The sequence below is a fragment of the Apodemus sylvaticus genome, chromosome 1, assembly GCF_947179515.1.
Source record: "Apodemus sylvaticus chromosome 1, mApoSyl1.1, whole genome shotgun sequence".
Taxonomy (NCBI): Eukaryota; Metazoa; Chordata; class Mammalia; order Rodentia; family Muridae; genus Apodemus; species Apodemus sylvaticus.
Window position 1 is genome coordinate 200561635 of NC_067472.1, and position 18053 is coordinate 200579687.

Consider the following 18053-nt stretch of genomic DNA (forward strand, 5'->3'; position numbering starts at 1 on the left):
TCACTGTCTACACAGCTGTTGCCATTGGTTTCTGAGATCTCACTAGATTACCCATTAAGTCGTGCTTATTGGATCATAGGGTTTTTCCGTGCATCCCTCCAACTAATTCTAGATTTGGCCTATAATTCCATTTTTAAAGGGTAAGAAATACAAAGTCAAATATAGTTCCAATAGCCACTTGCATCCTGGTTCCAATTTTCAATATCAGATGCAATTTTTCTGCATCTTTTGGAGCAGTCCTCATCTGCCTCCCAAGGCCTGGAGGAATCATAGGTATCCCCTGGTCTTCAGTCCTTCAGTTGGACGTCAGATGCAGCTGGGACTCATTGGCAGTGCATGAGTGCCATATTTCCTGAATGTGTTTAGAATTAATAATGTCAAAAATCAATATTATCTGTCATAGGTTATGATGTATTAATTAGAAAATAGATATTCTAACTTGTATTGAACTGTTGATTAACTGTATAGTTAATAATGACTCATATGTTTATTTGAAAATAATTAGAAGATTAAAGTGTTTTAACAGAAACCAATGAAAATGCTTGAAACAATGGATTGATTACTGATGCTAATTTGGAGTTTCCATAATGTAGATTATTTATTTACACAAGATATAATATCTCACTGATGTTTAGAATTGGTAAAATTCACTGAAAAGCATTTTCTTAAAAAAGCCTGAATATCAGGTGGATCAATGGAATAGGACTGAAGATCTAGAAATGAACCCACACACCTATGGCCACTTGATTCTCAAAAAAAGGGGCTGAAAACATCCAATGGAAAAAAGATAACCTTTTCAACAAATGGTGCTTGTTCAATTGGTGGTCAGCATGCAGAAGAATGTGAATTGATCCATCCTTACCTCCTTGTAGTAAGCTCAACTCCAAATGGATCAAGGACCTCCACATAAAGCCAGACACTCTGAAGCTAATAGAAAAAAAACTAGAGAAGACCCTTGAGGACATCAGTACAGGGGGAAAGGCCCTGAACAGAACACCAATAGCTTATGCTCTAAGATCAAAAATTGACAAATGGGACCTCGTAAAATTACAAAGTTTCTGTAAGGCAAAGGACACCATCAAAAGGACAAATCAGCAACCAACCAATTGGGAAAAGATCTTCACCAACCCAACATCTGACAGAGGGCTAATATACAATATATACAAAGAAATCAAGAAGTTAGACCCCATAAAACCAAATAATCTTATTAAAAATGGGGTACAGAGCTAAACAAAGAATTTTCACCCAAAGAACTTCGGATAGCTGAGAAGCATCTTGGAAAATGCTCAACATCATTAGTCATTAGAAAAATGCAAATCAAAACAACCCTGAGATTTCACCTCACATCAGTCAGAATTGCTAAGATTCAAAACTCAGGAGACAGCACATGTGGGCAAGGATGTGGAGAAAGAGAAACACTCCTCCATTGCTGGTGGGGTTGCAAATTGGTACAAACTTCTGGAAATCAGTCTGGCAGTTCCTCAGAGAACTGGGCATGTCACCTCCTGAGGACCCTGCTATACCACTCCTGGGCATATACCCAGAGGATTCCCCAGTATGTAATAAGGACACATGTTTCACTATGTTCATAGCAGCCCTATTTATAATAGCCAGAAGCTGGAAAGAACCCAGGTATCCCTCAACGAAGGAATAGATAAAAAAAATGGAGTACTATTCAGCCATTAGAAACAATGAATTCATGAAATTCTTACACAAATGGATGGAGATGGATAACAGCATACTAAGTGAGGTAACCAAGTCTCAAAAGATCACTGTATGCACTCACAAATAAGTGGATATTAGCCTAGAAAATTGGAATACCCAAAATATAATCCACACACAAATGATGTCCAAGAAGAACAGAGGAGTGTCCCCTTGCTATGCAAAGACTCAGTGTAGCAGTATAGGGCAATACCAGAAGAAGGAACTGGGAAGGGGTGGATGGGGTGTAGGGGAAGGGAAGAGGGCTTATGGGACTTTCAGGGTGTGGGGATCCAGAAAAGGGGAAATCATTTGAAATGTAAATAAAAAGTATATCGGAAAAAAGCCTGAATATTGAGTATTGAAATATGAGTATCAGAAAATCTAATTTTGTGTCTTTGATGCGTTAGGGTGTATCCAGCAATCATTCAAGATAACTGAGACCTTTTAATACAATTCTGTTATGTATTTTGGCACATGCTATTTTAATGTTCTTTGGATGATTGGCTGCTAGACCCATTCTATTTCCTGGCTCTTTGAAACAATGCAGCCATAATCATGCATGTGCAAGTATTTGTGGGGAATTGTTTTGACAAGAGTTCTCTTGCCTTTTGGTCAGGAATTGCAGCTACTGAGAATGTCTCCTTAGGCCTATTAGAATCTTGAAGCACTTGCTTTTCAAAGCAAAGATGAAGAAAGGTATACAGTAATTAATAAATAGGGATTGAGAACTATGGTTTCATGATTTATACAGTGTCAAGTTGACCGGAATCATCTATGAATTCAGAGACACTTGCTTCTGGTTTATGTGTTAGAGGTTTTCTAGATGGAATGAAAAGATCCAAGTGTTCCAGTCTGAATGTGGGAAGTGTGTGTTCCTTGACCTGGAAGCTGAGGTTGAATAAACAGTAGCAAAGGAGATGGCCACCAGAGGAGTGCACCCCTTCTTCTTTGTTGCCTTTCTGCAAGGCTAAAATGCTGTGCTCCAGCATACTCTACTCCCAGCCATGATGTACAGAATCTTCTGCAGCAATGAGCACTGTTTTTGCTGGCTGACGCCCAAGCTCATGCTTAGTTGCCCCGGAACTCCTTCTAAGGATTGGTGGACAATGTTCACAGTTGCATGGGTCCTCCTTCATCAATTAACAACCCCTCATACACAAGCCTAAAGACAATTTTCATCTTAGTGATCCATAGCTGCTATACTTTTCTCAGATGGGGACAAGATATCCTCAAAGTTAACACTGACATATTTTAATGAGATTCTTTTAAGTACAAGTGCACATTTTATTTCAACATTCTTCATATGATGGTCAACTATGCTCATTCTTTTACCTGACTCTTTTAAACATGGCAACAATAAATATGTATGTGAAATTATGTATTGCAAAGCTGACTTAAAGTCCTTCCACTAGAGATGGGGAAGTTGTATATGTAGACCAGATTTCATTTTTATTGCTAGTTTCTTCAATAACTACCTTATAGATTGCCATTCTATACTCTACTGATCATCAACACAATGGCCTTTCCTTCAAATCCCTGCCCTGTGTTTTGTCTCTGTTTCTCCTGGCTTGGGTATTTTGATATCCCTTCTAAGAAAAACTCGAGTATACACACTTCGGTCTCTCTTCTTGAGCTTCATGTGCTCTGTGAATTTTATGTTGGGTATTCTGAGATTCTGGGCTAATACCCACTTATCATGGAGTACATACAATGTGTATTCTTTTTTATTGTGTTAGCTCACTCAGGATGAAATTGGCTAGTTCTATCCTTTTGTTTAAGGCTTTCATGAATTCACTGTTTTTAATAGCTGACTAGTGCTCCATTGTGTAAATGGATCACATTTTCCGCATCCATTCCTCTTCTGAAGGACAATTGGATTCTTTCCAGCTTCTGGCTCTCATAACTAAGGCTGTTATAAAATTAGTGGAGCATATGTCCTTATTACAAGTTGGAGCATCTTCTTGGTATATGCCTAGGAGTAGTATTGCTAGGTATGCTGGTAGTACTTTGTCCAATATATTAAACGAACCTCCAAACTGATTTCCAGAGTGATTGTTCTGGCTTGCAGCCACAGCAGCAGAGGAGGAGTGTTCCTCTTTCTCCATATCCTTGCCAGCATCTGCTCTCACCTGAGTTTTGCTCTTAGCCATTCTTACAGATTTTGAGGGAATCTCAGGGATGTTTTGATTTGCATTTCCCTCATTATTAAGTATTTTGAACATTTCTTTAGGTGCTTTTTAGCCATTCAGTATTCCCCCCTCAGCAAGTCTTTGTTTAGCTCTGTGCCTCATTTTTTAATAGGGTTATTTTGTTCACTGGATTCTAAGTTCTTGAATTCTTTGTATATATTGGATATTAGCTCTGTATCAGGTGTAGGACTGGTAAAGATTTGCCTAATATGTTGGTTGCCATTTTGTCCTATTGCTAGTAGGTGATGGGGGAGCACCATCATAGAGGCAGGGGCAGGGGGATAGGACAGGGATTTTATGAGGAGGAGACATGGAAAGGGGAAACATTAGAAATGTAAATATAGAAAATATTAAAAAAGAACAAAAGCATTATTAAATAACACTGGATGAAACATGTTCTGCATATAAGAAAACTGTATAAATGTTTGCTTCTTATATAAAATCCTAAGTTTAATGATTCCCCCCCCCCAGTGATAAGAATACAACAGTGTAGGTATCTAATTTATAGGTCTGTTTATTACTCAAAGTTTGTAAGCTTAGACATCAAACCAGTAGTTCCTTCTCAAGTTCCATGTGTCTGACAGAAGGACAAAAAGGCTACAAGGCTTTGGTAGTGAGATGACAGAAAATATTTTCTGTTACAGTAAGTCCATTATTTTCTTCTTAGAAGGTATCCAGGAGAGTGAATGTCATAGCTTAGTGGCTTCTACAATAATACAGACTCCTTCCTTACTCTATACTACCAAAATAAAGAAGTGTAAAGCATTGTTCAATAAATATTATTCTTTCATATTACCCCAAGACACGATTAGAAATTATGAGTTCAAAAAGTGAAAATTGAGACCCCTCACACCTGTCTCTGATTCTGGTTACATCACCACTGCTGTACAGCACCTCAGAAGATCTACTTCAAAATTGCCCACTTTTAAGATCATCTTTGCCCACACACTTACCTTTTATCTGCATCTGTAATGTGATGACTGGGATAACAAGTTTGCAAGGTCAGATGAGCTGTCTCGCCACCACAGAACTCACATTGGAGGGAAGAAGCTGGTGTGTCCTGTGTGTGACTGGCACTACATACAGTGTGACCACCTGACAAAGCATGCTCATCCACACATGACAACCAAGAAGATCCCAGCCTGGCAGGCGGAGTTGGGCAAGCTTAACAGAATCCCCTTGGCAGAGAGGCCCGGGAGCATCCTCGAACCCTTGCCGGTCTTTGGCTGAGGCACCCTGTGGCATCCATCACCTTCAGGTTTCTTCTAAAGCCTCTTCAGGAATGGAATCTATGTTCCTCTCCACAAATAAACATGGCCTCTGGTTTTTTTTTTTTTTTTAATTTGGGGGACTGTTTCTGATGGAAGTATGTTAATTTTACCTTTCTGACGGGAACTCAGTTCGGTATCTTTTCTACTTTTAGAACTTTGTCTCTGTCTCTCTATATGTGTATCTCTGCTCTGTCTATCACTCTATGTCTCTCACTCTTGTAAGGAAATGGAAGAAAATTTGCTCTAAAAGCTCAGCATTCAAACAAATATTTCTGCAATAAAATTTACAAAATCTGGAATTTTTGTACCTTTCTGTTCATGTTTTGTAGAAATGTGACAGTATACTTATATTTATAGTTTTATAACAATATTTATATTGTACTCAAATTACCCATTTGTGGATAGACAATTTCACAGCCTTCTTTGCCATGCTTTGTAACAAAGTTTATTTATTAGCCAGCTTGAGATTAAGCCTGGTAGTTAGTCAGAAAGAAACAAAATAACAAGTATGATACCAGCCTTGTATAGTGATTGTTTTAGATCAGAACTGGTTGAATAAAGAAGCCTTAAAAAGTCCCAGTACTCTGGGAGGCAGAGGCAGGCAGATTTCTGAGTTCAAAGCCAGCCTGTTCTACAGAGTGAGTTCCAAGACAGCCAGGGATATACAGAGAAACCCTGTCTTGACAAAACAAAAACCCAAAAAGAAAAAAAAAACTTGCCTTAAAATGGAAAAAAAAAACTTTGTGGTTCGTTTCGTGGGGGGTGGGGGGGGGATTCTAGCAAACAACCTTGTTTCCCAGAGAATTATAATTGTGGTTGAGTAGAACTAATCATGTGAGTCTGACCATCCATGGAGGGTGTGCCCAGGTCTGCCTGGGCTGCTTGTTGGGCAGTTTAGCAGGATCAAATGTGGAATGGCAGCGCAGAGCAAATGATCCCATGTCCTGTCTGTACTTAAGCAATGAAACCATGAATGCAGACACAGAAAGTTTTAGATTGCACGTTGGCTTTTGTTGTGGTTTTACACTGCATGCTGGATTGATGACCACACAGAGAAAAGGAAATGTTTTATTGGTTGGTTAAACTTTCCACCAGAGTGCAACTTCCACAAAGTAAGGCCTTTGTGCAGAGTTGGCTCTGCAGTTCAGATGGATTTCTCATGGACAAAATACTGAGAAATGTGTCACTAAATGGCAGTGACTGTCACCCAACTGCCTTTCCAGTCATTGTGTGTGAAGGAAATTATTTTGTTCAAACAAGAAAATGTGGAAAGACTATTTTGTAGCTTGCCTGAAAACAGATCTTAGGCACTGCTTTTATGCCTCAGGAGCATGTGTCCTGTATCCAGGTGATCAGACAAAAACGTGCTTTTAGTTAAACTTTTAAAAGCTCAGGAAATACAGTAAGAGTGAGAACAGGCATATGGCACTGTTTTGGCAGCCTGAGAATATTTTTGTGAGGTATGAATTAGGTTTTGTGTTTACCTATTAATCATTGGTGTTTAACTTTACTAAATGATGGCAAGGTTGAAATATTAAACAATTAGATAAAATAAGGTTTTTGTTTCAGATCTTTGAGTGTTATATAACCATTACATGGGCATACATTGTATGCTACTTGATCCCTGTAAGGTGCCTCTGCCTTTGGTAGATGAGTTCTGTATGTACATGAGTTTAGGAACTGTCCAGACAGCTCTCCAGGCAGTGTTGGTATTGTCTTTCAACATAGTGGAGTGCAGGAGAACTAACTGTATCTATAGCTCATGTGTGTCGCAGCACCCTGAGCCTGTTCATCTGCCTTAAGTTAGCATCTATGACTGTGTAAGCTGTAATGACATCTAATTTAATGTTTTTGTCATTGTCACATGTAGAGGGATGTTCCATGTCCTGGCATTTCTCCAGGTAGCAGAAGCCCCTGAAATGTTTGGTTGCTCATCACAGAACTTTCTCTAACTAGCATTGTTTCCAAATGACTGAAGTGTTTCTAGATTTATCAGCCATATTTCTGAAAGAGGTCCCAACATTTGTCTAATGAAAAACCAAGGTGGAAAACAGTTCCTATCTGAAAAGGACACCTGAGCTCCAGAGCCATGGGATTGGCCGCTCCCTTCAAGGCCTTCCCCAACTCCCCATGTCATGGTGGTGACCCCAGTGCCCCTTATTGCTTGAGAAGTTCTTCATTTGATTATTTTCACCTTGTTGAACCTTTCAATAATTTTAGTAATAAAAATGCAAATGTTAACTACTTTTGTTTTATATAACAGGCTTTGTCTTATTTAAAAGATTATGGGTAATGTAACTTTTTTCTTTTAATCATGTGAAACTTTCTTGCTTCTCAGACAAAAACGAAGAAAAGATTTCAATTTCAGTAGTTGTGATACTGCAAAGTTGTACCTACTACAGGCTCCTCTCTCTGACCCTGTCTTTCTGCTGGAGGTTTTATTCTTTCAGACACCAGCCACGGTTTACCACTCTCATTGCTTTTTTATATTCCTAGGTATAAAGAAAAAATAGGGGAAAAAACAACTAATTTTAGGTTTGATAAGAGTGTCCAGCAAGTTGGCAGAAAACCTTCTGTCTTTGAAAATAAGCCAATTAAAGTAAATGAGTGAAATGTATTTGATTAAGTTTTGTATAGCATACTATTGTCTCCATAGCATAAGCAATATGCTATTTCATATTTTAGCATAAATTTTCCTATTTACATATAAACTCATCAGATCCACGTTTTCCATGATAGAAAAAAAATAGACTATTTGACTTGTCATGATGATTTTAATTAGGTTCTTGATTTTGTATTTTAACTTATATTTGTTCAATTTATGAGAACATTAGAAACACATATTACTTGTTTTACATACACATCTTTCTGTAAACATTGAATATTTACTATGAAATATGGAAATTATTTTTTTAATTCGAAATGTATTTTATTTACATTTCAAATGATTTCCCCTTTTCTAGTCCCCACTCCCCGAAAGTCCCGCAAGCCCCCGTCTCTCCCCCTGTCCTCCCACCAACCCCTTCCCACTTCCCTGTTCTGGTTTTGCCGAATACTGCTTCACTGAGTCTTTCCAGAACAAGGGGCCACTCTTCCTTTCTTCTTGTACCTCATTTGATGTGTGGATTATGTTTTGGGTATTCCAGTTTTCTAGGTTAATATCCACTTATTAGTTAGTGCATACCATGATTCACCTTTTGAGTCAGGGTTACCTCACTTAGTATGATGTTCTCTAGCTCCATCCATTTGCCTAAGAATTTCATGAATTCATTGTTTCTAATGGCTGAATAGTACTCCATTGTGTAGATATACCACATTTTTTGCATCCACTCTTCTGTTGAGGGATACCTGGGTTCTTTCCAGCATCTGGCAATTATGAATAGGGCTGCTATGAACATAGTAGAGCATGTATCCTTATTACATGGTGGGGAATCCTCTGGGTATATGCCCAGGAGTGGTATAGCAGGGTCCTCTGGAAGTGTCATGCCTAGTTTTCTGAGCAATTGCCTGACTGATTTCCAGAGTTTTTTTCTGGCTGACTCCCAAGCTCATGCTTAGTTGCCCCGGACCTCCTTTCAAGGAATGGTGGACAATGTCCACAGTTGCATGGGTCCTCCTTCATCAATTAACAACCCCTCACAGACATGCCTAAAGACCATTTTCATCTTAGTGATCCATAGTTGCTATACTTTTCTCAGGTGGGCACAAGATATCCTCAAAATTAACACTAAGATGTTTAAATAAGATTTTTTTTAAGTACAAGTGCTCATTTTATTTCAACGTTCTTCATATGATGGTCGACTATGCTCATTCTTTTACCTGACTCTCTTAAACATGGCAACAATAAATATGTATGTGCAGTTATGTGTGTGAAAAGCTGACTTAAAGTCCTTCCACTAGAGAGGGAGAAGTTATATACCTAGACTAGATTTCATTTTTATTGCTAGTTTCTTCAATAACTACCTTATAGATCGTCATTCTATATCTCCACTGATCATTAACACAGTACAAATATTTTTCACAGATGTACAGAAATAATTGTAAAATACCTATTGAACCCAAAATACCCTGAAAGCTAAAGAAATCGTGGGCAAAAAAAATAATACCAGATGCCTCACAGAAACATAGTAACAAGAATTGTGTAGCACCCAAAAACAAAAGGGAAGAATTATGAACATAGTAGAATCTCAGACTCTTTTACAGTCTCCAGTTTAGATTAATTGCACTCTCATAAAGTTCTACTTTTATTTTGATACTACACATTGGATATTACACTGAATCACACTAAGATATGTTTTCCACTCACACCTCACTATAGATGAGAGAGATTCCATTTCTCTTGTGTCCCCACTGTTATGTACCTATTAATTGATCCAAGGCTATTGGCCATTATTTTTTGCTGATTTTTGCACCTGGAAGCAGTGTGTAACTGAGTATTCTCAGTGCAACTTCTATATAGTTCTTTTTTACACTGTCTCCTGATTAGTTTAATTCATTTATTTTCAACTCTTCTTGTCTCTTTCATACAATTGATGTATTTATTTTATATTTTATGCTTTTTATTTCTTTTTTATTAGATCTTTCCTTTATTTACTTTCCAAATGTAAACCCAAAGGATTCCAATGCATGTAATAAGGATACATTCTCCGCTATGTTCATAGCAGCCCTATTTATAATAGCCAGAAACTGTAAAGAACCCAGATGTCCCTCGGAAGGAGCAATGGATACACAAAATGTGGTATATATACACAGTGGAGTACTATTCAGCCATTAAAAACAATGAATTCATGAAATTCTTAGACAAACTGCAGAATTCTTAGATGAAGCTGCAGAATATCATCCTAAGTGAGGTTACCCAATCACAGAAGAACACTCATGGTATGCACTCTCTGATAAGTGGATATTAGCCTAGAAGTTTGGAATAACCAAGACACATATCACAATTCACATATCAAATGAAGCCCAAGAAGAGGGAAGGAGAGGCCCCTGGTCCTGGAAAGACTCAGTGCAGCAGTGTAGTGGAATACTAGGTCAGGGAAGCAGGAAGAGGTGGATTGGGGGGGGGCAGAGGGAGGGTAGAGGGCTTATGGGACCTTCGGGGAGGGGGAATCCAGGAAAGGGGAAGCCATTTAAAATGTAAATAAAGAAGATATCAAATAAAAAATATTGTCCACTTTCCTAATTTCCCCTTCAAAAATACTCTATCCCATCCCCCCGCCCCTGCTCATCAATCTACCAACTGTATCTTCCCTGTCCTGGAATTCCCTACAGTGGGGCATCAAGCCTTCACAGGACCAAGGGCCTCTCCTCTCATTGATGTCTGACAAGGCCATCCTCTGCTATGTATGCTTCTGGAGCCCTGGGTCCCTCCATGTGAACTTGTTGGTTGGTGGTTTATTCCCTGGGATCTCTAGGGTTACTGATTGATTCATATTGCTTTTCCTTCTAGGGGGTTGCAAACCCCATCAGCTCCTTGGTTCCTTTCTGTATATCCTCCATTGCAGATCCTGTACTTAGTTCATTGGTTGGCTGTGAGCATCACTTCTGTATTTGTCAGTCACTGGCAGAGCCTCTCAGGAGACAGCTATATCAGACTCCTGTCAGCAAGTTTTTGTTGACATCCACAATAGTGTCTGGGTTTGGAAAGTATATATGGGATGAATCCCCAGATGGGACGGTCTCTGGATTGCCTTTCATAAATTCACTGTTTTTAGTAGTTGCCTAGTGCTCCGTTGTGTAAATGGACCACATTTTCTGCATCCACTCCTCTCAGAAGGAGAAATGGATTCTTTCCAGCTTCTGGCTCTCATAAATAAGGCTATTATAAACATAGTGGAGCATGTGACCTTATTACATGTTCAAAGATCATCTTGGTATTTGCCTAGGAGTAGTATTGCTGGGTCCTCAGGTAGTATTTTGTCCAATTTTTTAAAAGAATTTCCAAAATGATTTCCAGAATGCTTGTACTGGCTTGCAACCCCAGCAGCAATGGAGGAGTGTTCCTCTTTCTCCACATCCTTGTCAGCATCTGCTGTCACCTGAGTTTTGATCTTAGCCATTCTTATACATTTTGTTGGAATCTCAGGAATGTTTTGATTTGGATTTCCTTCATGACTAAGTATTTTGAGCATTTCTTTAGACGCCTTTTAGCCATTCAGTGTTACCTCAGGTGAGAATTCTTTGGCTCTGTGCCTCATTTTTCATAGGGTTACATTGTTCACTGGATTCTAAGTTCTTGAACTCTTTGTATATATTGGATATTAGCCCTCTATCAGATGTAGGACTGGTAAAGATTTTCATAATCTGTTGGTTGCCATTTTGTACGATTGATAGTAGGTGAAGGGGGAGCACCATCATAGAGGCAGGGGCAGGGGGATGGGACAGGGAGTTTAAGAAGAGGAAACATTAGCCGGGTGGTGGTGGTGCATGCCTGTAATCCCAGCACTCTGGGAGGCAGAGGCAGGCAGATTTCTGAGTTCAAGGCCAGCCTGGTCTAAAGAGTGAGTTCCAGGACAGCAAGGGCTACACAGAGAAACCCTGTCTTGAAAACATCCAAATCCACCCCCCCCAAAAAGAAGAGGAGACATTGAAAGTGGATTCATTAGAAATGTAAATATAGAAAATATTAAAAAAGAAGAACAAAAGCATCATTAAATAAAGCCGGTTGAATCATGTTCTGTAAATAATAAAACTATAAATGTTTGCTTCTTATATAAAATCCTATGTTTAATGGTTCCCCCCTCCCCAATGAAAAGAATACAGCAGTGTAGGTATCTAATTTATAGGTCTGTTTATTACTCAAAGTTTGTAAGCTTATACATCAATCCAGTAGTTCCTTCTCAAGTCCCATGTGTCTGGTGACATCCAGGAGAGTGAATGTCATGGCTTAGTGGCTTCTACAATAATACAGACTCATTTCTTACTCTACTCTACCAAACAAAGAACTGTAAAGCATTGTCCAATAAATATTATTCTTTCATATTACCCCAAGACCTGATTAGAAATTATGAGTTCAAAAAGTAAAAATTGGAAAGATGATTTTACTGATTTCAACTAATTTTATCAAAGGGAATTAAAGAGGGGAAATGAAACAAGAAAAACTATTTTAGTGCCGTACAAAGACACATGAATAGATATTTTCATAATGTTTTCATTAAAAATTTATGACACTGATGACTCCTGGGCTGGTGGGGGTGGGAATAGCTGCATGTCAAGGAGAGCAGAGGTGCATGCTGGGAACAGATGACACTGCTGCCTGCAAATGTGCAGCCTCGGTGCCAGGCAGAGCTCCTGTTTTCCAGCACTGCTGCCTTCAGGCTGTATGGCCCCAGGCAATTGCCAGACTCCACCATTCCAGGGAGATGCACATGCAGCTGACCTCATGAACATTAGTGAGTCATCCTGGAGAGGAAGCAGCATAACAGAGAAAGTCCCACATGCAGCATCCTGGAGCACATCGAGATTGATGCTGTGGAAGCTCTTGTTTGCATGAGTTCTTGGGGACAGAGGTCCCAGATTAGAGCCCTCACACCTGTCTTTGATTCTGGTTACATCACCACTGCTGTACAGCATGACAGAAGACCTACTTCAAAATTTCCCACCTTTAAGATCATCTTTGCACACACACTTACCTTTTATCCGCATCTGTGACTTGATGACTGGGACAACAAGTTTGCAAGGTCAGATGAGCTGTCTCGCCACCACAGAACTCACATTGGAGGGAAGAAGCTGGTGTGCCCTCTGTGTGACTGGCACTACATACAGTGTGACCACATGACAAAGCATGCTCATCCACACATGACAACCAAGAAGATCCCAGGCTGGCAGGCGGAGGTGGGCAAGCTGAACAGAATCCCCTTGGCAGAGAGGCCTGGGAGCATCCTCGAACCCTTGCCGGTCTTTGGCTGAGGCACCCTGTGGCATCCATCACCTTCAGGCTTCTTTGAAAGCCTCTTCAGGAATGGAATCTATGTTCCTCTCCACAAATAAACACGGCCTCTGGGCTGTTTAATGGGGGGGGGCTGTTTCTGATGGAAGTTTATTAATTTACTTTTCTGATTGGAAATCTGTTTGGTATCTTTCCTTGTTTAGAACTTTTTCTGTGTCTCTCTGTATGTGTATCTCTGTCTCTCTGTCTCTGTCTCTCTGTCTCTGTCTCTGTCTCTCTCTCTCTCTGTCTGTCTCTCACTCTTGTAAGGAAAAGGAAGAAAATTTGCTCTAAATCATCAGCATTCAAACAAACATTTCTGCAATACAATTTACAAAATCTGGATTTTTTGGTACTTTTCTGCTCATGTTTTGTAGAAATGAGACAGTGTTCTTATATTTATAGTTTTTTTTTTAATATTTTTATTTTCTTTATTCTTTGTTTACATTCCAAATGATTTCCCCTTTCCGGGATCCCCCCTCCCCATATGTCCCATAAACCTTCTTCTCTCCATCCCTTCTCCAATCACCTCCCTCCTTTTTCTCTGTCCTTATATTTATACTGTACTCAAACTACCCATTTGTGGAGAGACAATTTTGCAGCCTTCTTTTCCATGTTTTGTAACAAAGTTTTGTACTTATCCTGCTTGGGAGTAAGCCTGGTAGGTAGTCAGAAAGAAACAAAATAACAAGTATGATACCAGCCTTGTATAGTGATTGTTTTAGATCAGAACTGGTTGAATAGAGAAGCCTTAAAATGGAAAATAAACTTGGTGGTTAGTTTCTTTGTATCAGTTTCAGAGGGAATTCTATCAATCAACCTTGTTTCCCAGAGAACTATAATTGTGGTTGGGTAGAACTAATCATGTGAGTCTGCCCATCCATGGAGGGTGTGCCCAGGTCTGCCTGGGCTGCTTGTTGGCAGTTTAGCAAGATCAAATGTGGAATGGCAGCCCAGAGCAAATGATCCCATGCCCTGTCTGTACTTAAGCAACGAAACCAAGAATGTAGACACAGAAAGTTTAAGATTGCACTTTGGCTTTTGTTGTGGTTTTACACTGCATGCTGGATTGATGACCACACAGAGAAAAGGAAATGTTTTATTGGTTGTTTAAACTTTCCACCAAAGTGCAAATTCCACAAAGCAAGGCCTTTGTGCAGAGTTGGCTCTGCAGTTCAGATGCATTTCCCACGTACAAAATACTGAGAAATGTGTCACTAAATGGCAGTAACTGTCACCTAACTTCTTTTCCAGTCATTGTGTGTGAAGGAAATTATTTTGCTCAAACAAGAAGACTTGGAATGGCGATTTTGTAGCTTGCCTGAAAACAGATCTTAGGCACTGCTTTTATGCCTCAGGAGCAGGTGACCTATACACAGGTGATCGCAAAAAAAGGTAGTTTTAGTTAAAATTTTGGAAGCTCAGGCAATACAGTAAGTGTGAGAACAGGTAAATTGCATTGTTTTGGCAGCCTGAGAATATTGTTGTGAGGTATGAATTAGGTGTTGTATTTGCCTTTTAATAATTGGCGTTTTTATTTAATTATATATTTTTATTTTCTATATTCTTTGTTTACATTCCAAATCATTTCCCCTTTCCCAGTTCCCCCCTCCCCATATGTCCCATAAACCTTCTTCTATCCACTCATTCTCCAATCACCTCTCTCCTTTTTCTCTGTCCTGATACTCCCCTCCAATGCTGGATCAATCCTTTCCAGGATCAGGACCCTCTCCTTACTTCTTCATGGGAGTCATTTGTTATGCTAATTGTGCCTTGGGTATTCAGAGCTTCTGGGCTAATTAATATCCACTTTTCAGAGATTGCATTCCATGTGTATTCTTTTGTGATTTGTTTACCTCACTTAGGATGATATTTTCCAGATCTAACCATTTGCCTACAAATTTCGTGAATTCATTGTTTTTAATTGCTGAGTAGTACTCCATTGTGTAAATATACCACGTTTTTTGTATCCATTCCTCTATTGAGGGACATCTGAGTTCTTTCCAGCTTCTGGCTATTATAAATAAGGCTGCAATGAACATAGTGAAGCCTGTGTCCTTATTGCATGCTGGGGAATCCTCTGGGTAGATGCCCAGGAGTGGTATAGCAGGGTCCTCTGGAAGTGTCATGCCCAGTTTTCTGAGGAATCGCCAGACTGATTTCCAGAGTGGTTGTACCATCTTACACTCCCACCAGCAGTGGAGGAGTGTGCCTCTTTCGGTCCTCTTGGTGTTTAACTTTACTAAATGTTGACAAGGTTGAAATATTAAACAGATAAAATAATGTTTTTGTGGTCAGATATTTGAGTCTTATATAACCTAACTATTACATGGTCATACATTGTATGCTACTTGATCCCTGTAAGGTGCCTCTGCCTTTGGTAGATGAGTTCTGTATGTACATGAGTTTAGGAACTGTCCAGACAGCTCTCCAGGCAGTGTTGGTATTGTCTTTCAACATAGTGGAATGGAGGAGAACTAACTGTATCTATAGCTCATGTGTGTCGCAGCACCCTGAGCCTGTCCACCTGTCTTAAGTCAGCATCCATGACTGTGTAAGTTACAATGACATCTAATTTAATGTTTTTGTCATTGTCACATGTAGAGGAATGTTTCATGTCCTGGCATTTCTCCAGGAAACAGAAGGCCCTGAAATGTTTGGTTGCTCATCACAGAACTTTCTCTGACCAGTATTCTTTCTGAACGACTGAAGTGTTTGTAGATTTATCAGCCCCTTTTCTGAAAAAGGTCGCAACACATTTCTAATGAAAAACCAAGGTGGAAAACAGCTCCTATCTGAAAAGGACACCTGAGTTCCAGAGCCATGGGAGTGGCTGCTCCCTTCAAGGCCCTCCCCAACTCCCCATGTTATGATGGTGACCCCAGTGCCCCTTATCGCTGAGAAGTTCTTCATTTGATGTTGTTCACTTTGTTTAACCTTTCAATAGTTTTAGTAATAAAAATGTAAATGGTAATTACTTTTGTTTTATATAACAGACTTCAAAGTCTTCTTTAAATGAATTTGGGTAACTTATTTAAATGAATATGGGTAATATCACTTTTTTTTCTTTGAATCATAAGGAGATCTGACACCTGCTTCTAGAGTGTCTGAAGACAGATACAGTGTACTTACATATAATCTTCAAAACAAATGATATTACTATGGAATAAGGAATGAACAAAGGAGGATAAGCATGGATTTATGGAATGATATCCGTGCGTCCTTTTGACAGGGGATAGATTTGGCTGTTTCGTTTGTCTAAATGATTTAAACTTAAATATGTCTAGTAAGGAGGGAATTTCAACTAGGGAAATTCCTTTCTATAGCCATTTGAAATAGTCATATTTGGCTTGAAGGCTTCAGTATATATGTTTATTACCTTTAATATATTTATACTTTGTTTTGCATTGCATTACATATTCTTAATAAATTTTTAGTGTTATTTATCATTTCTTTTTTCATTTTCTTATTAGATAATTTCTTTATTTACATTACAAATGATATTCCCCTTTCTCATTTCCCCTCAAAAACCACCTATCCCATCCCCTCCTGCTGCTCACCAATGCACACACTCCTGCTTCCCTGTCCTTGCATTCCTCTAATCTGGGGCAATGAGCATTCACAGGTCCAAGGGCCTCTCCTCTCATTGATGTCTGACCTAACCCCCCCCAAAAAAAACAGGAAAGAGAAAGTTATTGTTAAAAATAAAAGAGCATTTGTGGGAATCACCATCCCTCACCTCAAGCTATACTACAGAGCAATGTTTATAAAAACTGTACACTATTTGCACATGGACAGACTTGTCCATCATTGGAATAGTATTGAAAACTCAGAAATATAATCATACAATTATGGATGCTTGCTTTTTGACAAAGAATCCAAATTATACAATGAACAAAGGAAAGCATCTTCAAGAAATGGTCCTAGAATAACTGGCAATCATTACGGAGATAAAAGAACCTTGTGACCTTGCAAAAAACTTAAATCCAAGTGAATCAAGGATCTCAGCATAAATCCCAATACACTGAATATAATAGAAGAGAAAGTGGGAAAGAACATCAAACTCATTGGCATGTGATAAAATTTCCTATATAGCACTCCAGTAGCTGAGGATCTAAGATCAAGAATTGATAAATGGGACCTCATGAAACTGAAATGTTTCTGGAATGCAAAGGACATGGTTAATAGACATACCAGCAACCAGCAGATTGGAAAAAAAATCTTCACTAACTCAACTATCCAAAATAAATAAGAACTCAAGAAGGTAATTTCCCATTCAACTCAATCAAAAACAGGGTATAGAACTAAACAGAGATCTCACAACAGAGAAATCTCAAATAGTTGAGAAGCACTTGAAGAAATGTTCAAAATCCTTAGTGATCAGGGAAAAGTGAATCAAAGTGATCCTGAGATTCCACCATACACCAATCTGAAAGGCCCGGAACAAAAGCTCAGGTGAGAGCACATGTTGGGGAGGAGGTGGAGAAAGAGGAACACTCTTCTATTGCTGGAAGGATTGGAAAATGGAACAACCACTCTGGAAATCAATCTGGAGCTTTCTCAAAAAATTGGAAATAGATCTAAAAGGAGATTCATCTGTACCACTCTTGGGTATATACCCAAAAGATGCCCCACCATGCTATAGGGGTACATACTCCACTATTTTCATAGAAGTGGTAATTTCCCCAGATGTCCCATATTGGAAGAATGAATACAGAAAATGTGATTCTTTTCCACAATGGAATACAATTCTGCTATTAAGAATGAGGACATTATGGGTTTTCAGGCAAAGGTATGGAATTATAAAATATTGTCCTGAAGTAGGAACTCAGACCCAAAAGGACATGCATGGTAGGAACTCACTAATAAGTTGATATTAGCCAACATGTACAGAATACCCAGGATTCTGAAATCCACAGAACTCAAGAAGATAAGCAAGATGAGGGTCTCAAGTGAGATCCT